Source organism: Sorex araneus, chromosome 4, assembly GCF_027595985.1.
Source record: "Sorex araneus isolate mSorAra2 chromosome 4, mSorAra2.pri, whole genome shotgun sequence".
Taxonomy (NCBI): Eukaryota; Metazoa; Chordata; class Mammalia; order Eulipotyphla; family Soricidae; genus Sorex; species Sorex araneus.
Window position 1 is genome coordinate 27,497,236 of NC_073305.1, and position 15,109 is coordinate 27,512,344.

Consider the following 15,109-nt stretch of genomic DNA (forward strand, 5'->3'; position numbering starts at 1 on the left):
TCTTAAATGCAAATTGCAATGTTACTTATTACAATTTAGAAATATTTATGCTTTACTATTTACAATCCTCTGAGATTTACTGAAAACATTTTACTGAACATTTATAGTTTATATGCTTCACCTGATTAACACCCTTTTAACACTGGTGTTCAGATAGCTGTGTTACTTGATGTTCTGCTTGTATGTGTTCTGTTTAATTTTCAAACATATAAAAACATCAACATATACACATTTATGCTCTGTGTATATGTAATATTACTGAATTCTGGATGGAACTAAAGGCTACCACGTTGAGTAAAGTCAGTCAGAGGAAAGGGATGGAGATTGATCTGTCTCAGATGTGGGACTCAAAGCAAGGGGCAGGAAATAATACAGTAGGTAAGGTGCTTGCCTTGCATGTAGCTGACCTGAGTTTGATCCCAGGCACCCCACATAGTCCTCCAAGTACTACCAGGAGCGAATTCTGGATCCAGAGCTAAGAATAACCCCCGAGCATCACCAAGTGTGGCCCCCAACCACCCCCTCCTCTCCAAGATACACAGCAAGGTAGCACAAAATTCCAAAGGCAACATAATGAGAGAAGTGACTCAAACAATTTATTTGAAATGTGGGATTTTGAAAGGAAAGGTATTGTGGTCCTTGGGAGAGGGATATGGATACACTGATGATGGGGTGTGTTGTTGAAATTATGTGCATTAGAAACCATTACTAAGAGTATTGTAATCAGAATCTCAATCAATAATTTTTAAATAAAAATAAAATGTATTATTGCTACTAAAATATTTTTGTACATTTTATTGAGGCATATACTATTATAATTTATCCTTTAATTCACCAAATATATTTTAGCTCCTATTACATGTTTGATGATCAGATTCTAGTATAGAAACCATGTTTACCACTGTAAATCACTTTTTTTTCACTTTAATTTTTAAATTTTTTTTTGAGTTTTAATTTTTATTTTATTGAATCACCGTGAAAAAAGTTACAAAGCTTTCAGGTTTAAGTCTCAGTCATATAATGATCAAACTCCCATCCCTTCACCAGTGCACCTGTTTCACCATCAAGAACCCCGATATACCCTCCCCCACACTCCCCCTACCTGAGTAGCTAATGATCTTCACTTTACTCTCTATACTTTGAGTACATCCAATATTTCAACAGAGAACTCACTATTGTTATTTAGAATTTTCCCCCAACAATCAAACCTGCTGAAAAGGCATCATTTGATAATTTGTTTACATTGCTGAGATTGAAGAATATATGAGCTCGCGCGGCCGCTGTTGCAGCCACACGGTTTTGGATTTCTGGTATTTTAGTAAGTCAGAGAGGTTTCTGCCAGAAGTCACCAAAAGACAAGGCCGAGAGAGAAAAACCTTTCCCCTCCCTGGGCGGCCTGGGGTTGTAGCTCAGTTCACAGACTAGATGCATTTTTGTAAGAAGCCACTGGGTGCCAAAAGTGATTAGTAGCCCTCCAAGATCATAGTCTTTAAGGAGCAGAGGAGCCGTTTTGTGTGTGTGTGGCCACTCCAATTCTCGTCTGGGCAGGGAGCCTGTAAAGCACTTTTAAAGCACAATTTTTTATTATTGTCTTATTATGGAGTCAGTTAACCATAAGTTATTACTATGAAAGTCTAAATAACAAATTAATCACTATCACTATCACTATCATCCTGTTGATCCTCGATTTGCTCAAGTGGTCCCAGTAACGTCTCTGTTTGTCCTAGCTCTGAGATTTTAGCAGCCTCTCTTTACTCATCCTTCCCAATGGTGCCACTTTGGAGGTTCTTTCAGTGTAAAGAGAATGAGACCCATCATTGTTACTGTATTTGGCACAAGAATACGCCACAGGGAACTTGCCAGGCTCTCCCTGGCAGGCAGGAAAACTCTTGGCAGCTTGTCAGGTTCTCCAAAAGGGAGAACTAGGCTACAAGATGTCGAGGCTGCGCGCTTCCCAGAGCTTGGTTTTATAGTCTCTGGATATTGGTTATTGATGGGATTACATGGCACCGGGGTCAGTTTCTGAATGTGACTGCCTAACTACTAGAAAATGGGGGATCTGAGCAGAAGAGGCCCAGTTCCGATCCGAGCAGGCTTGGAGATCTTAGACCCAGGTCCCACACACCTGGGTTCCTCTGCTGGTTACTTCATGCATGAGGCTTGTCTGAACGTGTGGAAAGGGGCCTTGAGCATGGCTGTGGCTGTGTTCCAGAGGTCTTTGGCTGTCGGGGCTCTGCTCAGTGTGGGGAAGGAAACTCAACCCACCCCCTCCAAAGGGCCCCAGTGAAGGCAACCTGGTGCAGGGGGAAGATACTCTGACAGAAGACAGAGTAATAGGCTCCAGTTGAAACACCAGACCTGACAGTGCTCCAAGATTGTTCTGTATCCTCTAGCTTTCAGGAGTCCTTCATGCCATAGTGTGTCACTGTCACTGTCACTGTCATCCCATTGCTCATCGATTTCTTTGAGCAGGCACCAGTAGTCTCCATTGTGAGACTCGTTGTTACTATTTTTGGCATATTGAATATGCCACGGGTAGCTTGCCAGACTCTGCCGTGTGGGCTAGATACTCTCAGTAGCTTGCCAGGCTCACTGAGAGGGGTGGAGGAATCAAACCTGGGTCAGCTTCATGCAAGGCAAGCGCCCTACCCACTGTGTTATCGCTCCAGCCCTCCATAGTTTGTATGAATATTAAAACTTTGGCTACAAAGGCATACACATTCTGTGCCCAAATTAATACAGGATAAAAGAAAGAAGAGTAAAAAATTAAGAGCTTCACTCAGACAGAATCAAGAGTTTTGGACAAAAACAGAGAAGAATCAAGAATATAAGAATATAATCAGCAGAGGTATGGTGCCGCCAGCAGGTCAACCTGTGCTGTGGGGCAAGTGCATCAGCAGCCTGATGGTGCCTTCAGGCTTCCTTATACCCCAAAATTACTGCTGTGCCTTTGACTGGACCCAACAACTTGGGGCCAAGTTTACCAAGAAATGAAACAGCCAAAAGTTAGGTATTTGGAAGCCATGCCCACAAAACACCTCCGGCTCAACTATACAAGGTCATATTTGGGACTTATTTCAGAGACTCATAAATAAATCTCGAAAGCAAAAGCTGCAGTTAGTCCTGGACCTGTGTATGGTTGAACAGACTGGGGTAAATGGAAGGGGTGAGTTGGCCATAAGCTCATCCCAAGCAGAGACCCTGGCAGCTGCTTGCTGGCACAATCCAAAACAGCCTCCATACCTCCACCCCAACTTCACCATCTTAGGATGACCTCACCAAGATATAATCTGCTGAAAATTCAGGTATGCGGTTTTGTGACTGAAATCTCCAGGTTTTCTTGGGTCAGGATGTGCTATCTCCCACCACCACCTCCCTGTACTTCCGGAAGCCTCAGCAGTCATATCCACACCCCCAAAGTGGCCACCCAGAATACCGGATGTCCTGAATAAACATCATGGACCTCTTTGCACCTGTATTGCAAACCATAATGCACAAAAGGAAAAGGGGAAAGAGAGCAAGAAGGAAAGTAACTCTTATAGAGGGAGGCTTGGGGTGGTGAGGTGGGGTTTTGGGGGATAGTGGTAGGGAAACAGGGGATATTGGTGGTGAGAAATGTACACTTGTGGAGGGATGGGTGCTGGATCATTGTATGACTGAAAACCAATTATGAACAGCTTTGTTATGGTCTCTCTCACAGATATTCACAGATTTTAATCTGTGATATTCACAGATTTTAAAATCTATCTTACAGATTTTAGTTTTTAAAAAATTAAAAAATAAAATAAAAAGTAATGTGAAGTTCATGTCCAATTCAATCAGCTGAATCAATGGCTGAATACATAGCAGTACTTTTACATTTAAAAAAAAGAATAGGGCTGGAGCAATAGCACAGCGGGTAGGGTGTTTGCCTTGCACGCGGCCAACCCGGGTTCGATTCCCAGCATCCCATATGGTCCCCAGAGCACCGCCAGGAGTAATTCCTGAGTGCAGAGCCAGGAGTAACCCCTGTGCATCGCCAGGTGTGACCCAAAAAGTAAAAAAAAAAAAGAATATAGTGATATATATGATATTCATGAAATGGAAGATCACAAGATAAATGTGATCATGAGAGAATAGGAAAGCCAGGAAACCACATTATTTCAGAAACGTATACATTCACTCTCACTGTCACTGTCATCCTGTTGCTCATTGATTTGTTTGAGCAGGCACCAGTAACGTCTCTCAATGTGAGACTTATTGTTACTGACCTGTGTTCGATTTCTCCACCCCTCTCAAAGAGCCCGGCAAGCTACCAAGAGTATTGAGCTTGCATGGCAGAGCCTGGCAAGCTACCCGTGGTGCATTGGATATGCCAAACACAGTAACAATAAGTCTCACAATGAGAGACATTACTATACATTCACATCAAAGAAAGATTTCTTTAGTAAGTGGCTAGATTATATGAGCAAATTTTCACAGACATAGAACTGTGCTTGAAAACCTGAGCCCCAATTTTTGATGGTAACTGATGACTGAGAAGGGCACATAGTAGCACTGCAAAACACTCTTTCCAACTCTCTAAGACTTTATCACAGAAAGCCAATTCTTCAAACAGTCTCTGCTTAATTTTTTCCCAATCAACCTTTAATAACCTTCCAATTCTGAATGCATAATTTCAACACTGCATCATCAGAGTTGTGATTAAGACTTTTTTTTTGCCACATTAATCTATAGTATATTCTCTTCGCTCATGACATAGACATACTCTTGCTACCCAAACATCTGTCCAGTTTAAGAGGCACACAAAACAGAATATTACATTGTAAGTGATAACAAATATAAAAAGAAAATATTTACGGACAACAAGTTCCAAACTAAGGAAGCCCAAAAATGTGCAAAGTGCAAGAGGTAGGAAAGGTTGATGGGTTAGAGCTCAAAAAAGGAATTTAAAAGTCAAATTCTTTTCATGGTATCGACTAAGAAATTGTGCTCTATCATTTTTCTCCAAACTATTCAGACCATAAAAATTGACTTATAGTAACCAAGAAAGACAGAATTATACTGAAATATGTCAATTTGCAATTTATGAGGAGGACTTTTCAAACATATTTAGGCTCTTTCCCAATTTCAAGCGACTTGTAAAACTCAGTAGGAGTTTTCTTGGAGAAAAATGAACTAAACGGACCCAAAATAACAAAAATCAAAGAGCTTGAAAGGTGATTTTTTTCTTAATTCAGGCAGTGACTGGTTATCAGGCTCTATTATATTGCATCTGATTGCTCATGACAGACAGGTGAAATTATAAGGCTCTAAAGTGAAAATGGTGAATATTCATAATTCATATATTCATAATATAATGAATATTAACTTGTGGTGAATATTCATAAGTGAATATAGCTTCACTTCAAGGATTTAAATTTCTAGGGCTCATAAACCCAGCGGGTAGGGCATTTGCGTTGCATGCGGCTGACCTGGGTTCGATTTCTCTGACCCTCCCGGAGAGCCCAGCAAGCTACCAAAAGTATCTCACCCACACGGCAGAGCCTGACAAGGTACCCATGGCGTATTCGATATGCCAAAAGCAGTAACACAAATCTCACAATGGAGACATTACTGGTGCCTGCTCATGCAAATCGATGAGCAACAGGATGACAGTGATACAGTGATACAGTGACAGGGCTCATAAACAAGCACAGAAATGGAATGGGATTAACCCTACTATGAAACAAGTATTAAAGATAAGGATTGAAGTTATTCAAGATCCAAAAACATCAAAAGAAAAATCATGATAGCGGTAAAGGGATAGTTAATGTTTGAAAAGATAGGAAGGAAAGTCTTAAGATGCTGAGTTAGATCAGTAAAACATGCTATCCATGAGCATATATGAGTTTCAGCAGTAAATAGAGAAAGAGGTATGTCAATGACACCAAGTAGTAAAGGCACATGATAAGACTCAATTAACTGAAAACGTGTGTACCTACACTCTACTTGATAAAAATGAACAGATTTATCTCTTATGTTTTCTCAACTCTGAAAATCACATTTTTGATGCCACTTCTGAATCTTATTAAAAATTAATGACAAAACTGAACTACCAAAAACAAAGGCTGATGAGATATTTGATCACACTCACCATGAAATTCCAGAGGTGAAGGAAATGGATAGCAATATCAGATAGCAGTATATTTCCTTACTAAGATCATATTAGCTAGATCATATTAGCTCCATTGGCCCCTCAACAATCAGTCTACAATTTCACCTGCCTTGTCTGTACTAATGAAAGCTAATTTCTATGGATACACCAACCAAGTTATTTTCTTCTTTGGCTTCCACATCTGTTTGAAAGCTCTATGCCAGAGGCCTATTTCCTTTTATCACTTTCTATCTTGTAAGTGCCTGCCATATCCGTCTACTGGGTTTTCTCTGACTGGAAGAGTAGCTTTAGTCAAAAAATGCTTCCCCCTCCCCACCAAGAAGTCCTCAGTCTATAATAGATGGGAATGGGAGTATCAGCACCCTATTTTTTCTTGGTGTGATGGCAGCCCTAAGGAGATTTCTGTTTGTTTGTTTTTTCTCCCTAGAGATAATCAATAGTACTATGCCCCAATCATTGCCAGAGGTCACGTCACTAGCTCTCCCTTCTCTTTTTCACTTTTATGGTCCCCTACCACTAGTACTACTTGGGATCTCTTTCTAATTAAGTGACTGACACTTGAATCCTTGTCTTAGTATCTGTTCTGGGACACAAAGACAGCGTAAATACAAATAATTTTGACTGAGACCTACCCACTAGTTATTAATACCAAATTTATTGTAAACTTACACAAAATTCACCATTACAGACTAACTTCAAACGTGTGTTAGAAAAATTTGACCTAGCATATAAAAGTGTTGCATTTATCTTGACTGGAATAGTCCCATAACTATGCTTGAATGTCATTCTCTGTCACATCAGTGAGACAGCACTGAGTGTTTAACTTGTGTAAGTGGTTCTCTGTCCTTTGATAATACTCCATGGGTCCAGTATTCTGCTCACAATATTTTCAGCTCCATCAAGAATAGCCTAAGACATCTCAGAATTCCCAGAGACTTTCAAACTCTGCTTCATTTGTTTTAATATGCACTCAGTTTTTCATATCCATCTGAACTATATTCACCAGGTCATACAATGAGATAACCATTTTATTTAGGTGGATTTTTTTTTCTCTTATATTTCCTAGCTTGTTATTTGTTTCAGGTCTGAATTGTTGGATTTATTTCTGATCCCTCATCCACTCTACCTTATCTTTCATTTAAAGTACCACAGATTTGGGCAAATACAATGTAATTCTATTTTATTAATACCAAAAATATTTTGTGGCATATGCAAGAAATAAATAATATTTAGAGTAATACATATGTGTTAAAAATAGTACTGTCTTTGGGCTGGAGCAGTAGCACAGTGGGTAGGGCATTTGCCTTTTACACGGCCGACCCGGCTTTGATTCCCAGTATCCCATATGGTCCTCCGAGCACTGCCAAGAGTAATTCCTGAGTAAATAAGCTAGGAGTAACCCCTGTGCATAGCCAAGTGTGACTCAAAAAGCAAAAAAAAAAAACAAACAAACTAGGACTGGCGTGATAGCACAGCGGGTAGGGCGTTTGCCTTGCACGTGGCTAACCCAGATTCGATTCCTCGATCCTTCTTGGAGAGCCCGGCAAGCTACCCAGACTATCCCGCTCGCATAGCAGAGCCTGACAAGCTGCTCGTGGAGTATTTGATATGCCAAAAACAGTAACAACAAGTCTCATGATGGAGACTTTATTGGTGCCTGCTCAAGCAAATTGATGAACAACGGGACGACAGTGCTACAGTGCTACTGTCTATGACCTACGATTTTTTAAGTCTAAATTCTGTGTAGCGGGTACCATTAATTATTGCAATATTGAATTGTGAGTTCTAATTGGTACATTTTATTTTTTTTTTTATTTTTTTTTTTAATTTATTTATTTTTAATTAGAGAATCACCGTGAGGGTACAGTTACAGATTTATACACTTCTGTGCTCACACTTCCCTCATACAAAGTTTGGGAACCCATCCCTTCACCAGTGCCCATTCTCCACCACCCGTAAACCCAGTGTCCCTCCCACCCTCCCCAATCCCATCTCCCCCCCACCCCACCCTGCCACTGTGGCAAGGCATTCCCTTCTGCTTTCTCTCTCTAATTAGCTGTTGTGGTTTGCAACAAAGGTGTTGAGTGGCCGCTGTGCTCAGTCTCTAGCCCTCATTCAGCCCGCAACTCCCTTCCCCCACATGGCCTTCGACTGCAATGTAGTTGGTGATCGCTTCTCTGAGTTGACCTTTCCCCGGAACGTGAGGCCAGCCTCGAAGCCATGGAGTCAACCTCCTGGTACTTATTTCTACAGTTCTTGGGTGTTAGTCTCCCACTCTGTTATTCTATATACCATAGATGAGTGCAATCTTTCTATGTCTGTCTCTCTCTTTCTGACTCATTTCACTCAGCATGAAACTTTTCATGCCCATCCACTTAACTACAAAATTCTTGACCTCCTTTTTTCTAACAGCTGCATAGTATTCCATTGTATAGATGTACCAAAGTTTCCTCAACCAGTCATCCATTCTGGGGCATTCGGGTTTTTTCCAGATTCTGGCTATTGTAAACAGTGCTGCGATGAACATACATGTGCAGATGTTGTTTCGATTGTACTTTTTTGATTCTCTGGGATATATTCCCAGCAGTGGTATTGCTGGGTCAAATGGGAATTCAATATCTAATTTTTTGAGAGTCGTCCAAATTGTTTTCCAGAAGGGCTGAACCAGTCGGCATTCCCACCAGCAGTGAAGAAGGGTCCCTTTCTCCCCACATCCTCTCCAACAGCGGTTGCTTTTGTTCTTTTGGATGTGTGCTAGTCTCTGTGGTGTGAGGTGGTATCTCATGGTTGTTTTGATCTGCATCTCTCTGATGATTAGTGATGTAGAGCACTTTTTCATGTGCCTTTTGGCCATTCGTATTTCTTCCTTGGTAAAGTTTCTGTTCATTTCTTTGCCCCATTTTTTGATGGGGTTGGATGTTTTCTTCTTGTAGAGCTCAACCAGTGCTTTATATACCATTGATATCAACCCCTTATCTGATGGGTATTGTGTAAATATCCTTTCCCATTCTGTGGATGGTCTTTGTATTCTGGTCACTGTATCTCTTGCGGTGCAGAAGCTTTTTAGTTTAATGTAGTCCCATTTGTTGATCTCTGTTTTTACTAGATTGCTTAGTTCCGTGTCACCTTTGAAGATACCCTTATCTTCAATATCGTGGAGGGTTTCGCCGACCTTGTCTTCAATGTACCTTATGGTTTGTGGTCTAATGTTGAGGTCTTTAATCCATTTTGATCTGACTTTTGTGCATGGTGTCAGGTCAAGGTCTAAACCCATTTTTTTGCATGTGGTTGTCCAGTTGTGCCAGCACCATTTGTTAAAGAGGCTTTCCTTGCTCCACTTCACTTCTCTTGCTCCCTTATCAAAGATTAGATGGTCATACATTTGGGGTTGTGTGTAGGGATATTCCACCCTGTTCCATTGGTCTACGGCTCTGCCTTTGTTCCAGTACCATGCTGTTTTAATTGTTACTGCTTTGTAGTAAAGTTTGAGGTTGGGGATGGTGATGCCTCCCATCATCTTTTTCCCAAGAATTGTTTTAGCTATCCTTGGACGTTTGTTATTCCATATGAATTTTAGGATTGCTTGATCCATTTCTTTGAAGAATGTCATGGGTATATTTATAGGGATCGCATTGAATCTGTATAATGCTTTAGGGAGTATTGCCATTTTGACAATATTGATTCTCCCTATCCACGAGCAGGGTATATGTTTCCATTTCCTCATGTCCTCTTTGATTTCATGGAGTAGCGTTATGTAGTTTTCTTTGTAAAGGTCTTTTACTTCCTTGGTTAAGCTGATTCCGAGGTACCTGATTTTCTGGGGCACGATTGTGAATGGGATTGCTTTTTTCATGTCCCTTTCCTCTGCCTCATTGTTTGCATATATGAAGGCCATGGATTTTTGGGTATTGATTTTGTAGCCTGCAACTTTACTGTATAAGTCTATTGTTTCTAAGAGTTTCTTAGTAGAGGTTTTAGGCTTCTCTAGATATAGTATCATGTCGTCTGCAAATAGTGAGAGTTTGATTTCTTCCCTTCCTATCTGGATGCCCTTAATCTCTTTTTCTTGTCTAATAGCTATCGCAAGTACTTCCAGTACTATATTGAAGAGGAGTGGTGAGAGTGGGCATCCTTGTCTTGTGCCTGATCTCAGAGGAAAGGCCCTTAGTTTTTCCCCGTTGAGGATAATGCTTGCCGTAGGCTTGTGATAGATGGCTTCGACTATCTTGAGGAAAGTTCCTCCAAACCCCATTTTGGCAAGGGTTTTCATCATGAAAGGATGTTGGATCTTGTCAAATGCTTTCTCTGCATCTATTGATATGATCATATGGTTTTTATCTTTCCTTTTGTTGATATGCTGGATTATGTTGATTGATTTCCGAATGTTAAACCATCCTTGCATCCCTGGGATGAATCCCACTTGGTCGTGGTGTATGATCTTTTTGATGAGTTGTTGGATCCTATTTGCTAGTATTTTGTTGAGGATCTTCGCATCGGTGTTCATCAGGGAAATTGGTCTGTAATTTTCTTTCTTAGTGGTGTCTTTGTTTGCTTTTGGTATTAGGGAGATATGTGCTTCATAGAAACTGTTTGGGAGAGTTCCTGTTTTTTCAATTTCCTGGAAAAGTTTGAGGAAAACAGGCAATAGGTCTTCTTTAAATGTTTGGAAGAATTCGCCAGTGAAACCATCTGGGCCTGGGCTTTTGTTTTTGGGGAGGTTTTTGATTACCGTTTCAATTTCCTTAACATTGATGGGTCTATTCAGGTATTCCAGGTCTTCTTTCTTCAGTCTTGGGAGATTGTAGGATTCAAGGAATCCATCCATTTCTTTTAGGTTCTCCTTTTTTGTGGCGTAAAGACTTTCAAAGTAGTCTCTAATGATCTTTTGAATCTCACTGGTTTCTGTTATGATGTCCCCCTTTTCATTTCTGATTCGATTTATTAGAGTTTTCTCTCTTTCTTTCTTTGTGAGACTTGCTAGCGGTTTATCAATCTTATTTATTTTCTCAAAGAACCAACTCTTTGTTTCATTGATCTTTCGGATTGTTTTTTTGGTTTCGATGTCATTAATTTCTGCTCTAATTTTTATTATTTCTTTCCTTCGGTCTGGTTTGGGGTCCTTTTTCTGGTCCTTTTCTAGGGTCTTGAGTCGTGAAGTCAAGCTATCTATGTGGGTCCTTTCTTCCTTCCTGAGGAATGCTTGGAGAGCTATAAATTTTCCCCTTAACACGGCTTTAGCTGCGTCCCATAGGTTTTGGTAGCTCGTGTCTTCATTCTCATTTGTTTCTAAGTATCTTTTGATTTCTTCCTTGATTTCCTTCTTGACCCACTCATTGTTCAACATGGAATTGTTTAATTTCCAGGTGTTTGATTTGATTTTCCGTATTTGTGGGTGGTTAGCTTCTATCTTCAGCGCATCGTGGTCTGAAAAGATGGTTGATACAATTTCTATTTTTCCGATTCGATTGAGGTATGTTCTGGGGCCCAGTACATGGTCTATTTTTGAAAATGTTCCATGTGCACTGGAAAAGAATGTGTATTCTTTCTTTTTGGGGTGTAAGGCCCTGTATAGGTCTATTAGGCCTCTCTCTTCAATTTCTTCATTCAGGGTCAGTGTTTCCTTGTTGAGTTTTGTTCTTGTGGATCTATCTAGAGGTGATAAGGCCGTATTGAAGTCTCCGACTACAATTGTGCTGTTAGTGATGTCCTCTTTGAAGTCTGTTAGGAGTCGTTTTAAATATTTAGCCGGTCGTTCGTTAGGAGCATATACGTTTAAGAGTGTGATTTCTTCCTGTTGTACATATCCCTTGATAAACAGAAAATGACCTTCGCTGTCCCTTTTGATCTTTTTCATCCTGAAATCTATGTTGTCGGATACCAGGATGGCCACTCCAGCTTTTTTAAGGGGGTTGTTTGCTTGGAGGATTGTTTTCCATCCTTTGACTTTGAGTCTATGTTTACTCTGTTTGTTCAGGTGTGTTTCTTGCAGGCAACAGAATGTTGGGTTTAATTTCCGGATCCATTTAGCTACTCTGTGTCTCTTGATAGGTGCATTTAGGCCATTGACATTGAGAGAGATTATTGTGATGTGGTTTTGTGTCATCTTTCTGTGGGATTTGTTGTTCTTATGGGGCTCCTCCTTGCCTTACAGTAGCCCCTTTAGACCTTCTTTCAAGATTGGTTTTGAGTCTATGAAGGACCTGAGCTGTTGTTTATCCGAGAAGTAGTGTATGGTTCCTTCGAGTTTGAGTGAGAGTTTAGCCGGATAAAGTATTCTTGGTGAGGCATTCATTTCGTTGAGTTTTTTCACTATGTCCCACCATTGTCTTCGGGCTCGGAGGGTTTCTTCTGACAGATCGGCCGTAAATCTGAGGGGTGCTCCTTTGTATGTGATTTCCCTCTTTGACCTTGCTACTTGTAGAATTGTGTCTCTATCTACAGCATCCGCCATTCTGACTATGATATGCCTTGGAGTCTTTTTATTTGGGTCTCTTTTTGCTGGCACTCTTCGGACTTCTTGTATCTGGACGCCTGCCTTCTCCAGCTCTGGTAATTTCTTAGCGATGATGTCTTTGACTATGTTTTTTTCATTGGGGTTACTTCCCTGTGGTTCTGGTACTCCAATGATTCTTATGTTGTTCCTCTTGAAGTCATCCCCCAGGGCTCTGATTCGCTCTATAGCCATTTTGAGGTCTTTGGCCATGATTTGTTGCTGTCTGTAAGCTTTCTGCAGCTCATCCTCAAGCTCGCTGATTCTGTCTTCGGCTGTAGTCATTCTGCTGTTGAGGGCATCTAGTGATATTTTTATTTCATCTACCGATTGCTTTATTTGTGAGACTTCGGTTCGAAGGTTTGAAATTTCTGCTCTCATTTCTGCTCTCATTTCTTCCTGTATTTTCTTGGTAGACCGTTCCAGCGCTTGATTCATCTCCTCCCTTAATTTATTGGATGTCTGTTCCATATTTGCTTGGAGTAGGTCGAATCTCCTCCATATTTCCTCTCTGAATTGTTTATCTGAGAGGTCGTAGATGTTGGGAGACTGTTTTGAGGTTTCTAGTATCTTTTCTTCTCCCTCTCTTGGTGGAGGGGATTTTCGCTGTTTCTTCATATTGTCACGGAAGTGCAGAGTTGGCACCTTGTAGTTCTTTATTCCTCTTCCTTTTTGTGGGAAGAAGGGGCTCCGATTGTGCTAAACTTCCCTTATTCACTGATAGCTTTTATAGTGTCAGCCTAAGCTAATGGCTATTTTGCGTAAATGTTTGAGATCGCAAAAGTGAGTTTTCAAAGGAATACACAGTACGGATTGAGATGGGGTAGCAAAGAATAACTGCGGCCGCATTAGCGGCCGCCGCTCCGGAAAGAAGCCACGCCCACTTTTTAGGCCACGCCCCCTGAGATGAGGACACGCCCCTAAGCAGCAGAGTGGGGATTGGTCAGGATCCGACGGCGGCGGCGGACAGGTGCCAGGCAGGGGCTTCAGGAGAAGCCCCGAGCCGCGGCGGGCAGGGGGCGGGGAGGGGACTTCTCCGCGCTGAGGCAGGCTCTCCAAGGGATTGCCTGTTTGCCTGCAGGATGGAGATTGGTCAGGATCCGACGGCGGCGGCGGACAGGTGCCAGGCAGGGGCTTCAGGAGAAGCCCCGAGCCGCGGCGGGCAGGGGGCGGGGAGGGGACTTCTCCGCGCTGAGGCAGGCTCTCCAAGGGATTGCCTGTTTACCTGCAGGATGGAGATTGGTCAGGATCCGACGGCGGCGGCGGACAGGTGCCAGGCAGGGGCTTCAGGAGAAGCCCCGAGCCGCGGCGGGCAGGGGGCGGGGAGGGGACTTCTCCGCGCTGAGGCAGGCTCTCCAAGGGATTGCCTGTTTACCTGCAGGATGGAGATTGGTCAGGATCCGACGGCGGCGGCGGACAGGTGCCAGGCAGGGGCTTCAGGAGAAGCCCCGAGCCGCGGCGGGCAGGGGGCGGGGAGGGGACTTCTCCGCGCTGAGGCAGGCTCTCCAAGGGATTGCCTGTTTGCCTACAGGATGGAGATTGGTCAGGATCCGACGGCGGCGGCGGACAGGTGCCAGGCAGGGGCTTCAGGAGAAGCCCGAGCCGCGGCGGGCAGGGGGCGGGGAGGGGACTTCTAATTGGTACATTTTAAATTTTGTAGCATGTCAGTGCTAGAAACTGACTTGAAAGTTTATTTAGTTGTTTTTTTTAATTTTGTTTTTGTTTTTAATTTTATTGAATCACCGTGAGATAGTTACAAGCTTTCATGTTTGGGTTACAATCACACAATGATCAAACACCCATTCCTCCACTAGTGCACATTCCCCACCACCAATATTCCAGGTATATCCCCCCTTTTCCACCCCCCCTGCCTCCATGGCAGGCAATATTCCCCATATTCTCTCTCTACGTTTGGGCATTATGGCTTGCAACACAGACACTGGGAGGTCATCATGTTTGGTCCATTATCTACTTCAATGAATATAGTTATTTTCAATGTCCATAGTGTAACTATATACACAAGTCTTTGAGATAAAGTACAGATACTATGGATGGAATCCTGTCCCTCCTCCACCCAGATTGATATTTGGATATGGGTCTTCTGAGAGAAAATTTAAGTGAGATCATAATAGTGAATGCTTATAAGGGAATTAGTGCCTTTAAAGAAGAGATCAAACTGCTTGCTTTTACTCCCTCTCTTTACCATGTGAAGACACAGCAAAATGGTAATCAACTATAAGCCTAGAAGATTGTTCTGACCAAGAACTGAATTCCTTGGCACCTTGAACTTGGAGTTCCTCATTTCTAGAACTCTGAGAATAAAACATCTGTTATTTAACCCACCTGGTTTTCAGTATTTTGTTAAGAAAGGCTGAATTTACTAAGACAACAGGTTTCTCCAAGACCCTCTCTCTTGGCCAATTTCACATCATTATCCCTGCCCCCATAACTGTAGCACAACTGTCATGGTAGCTTCATTTGTT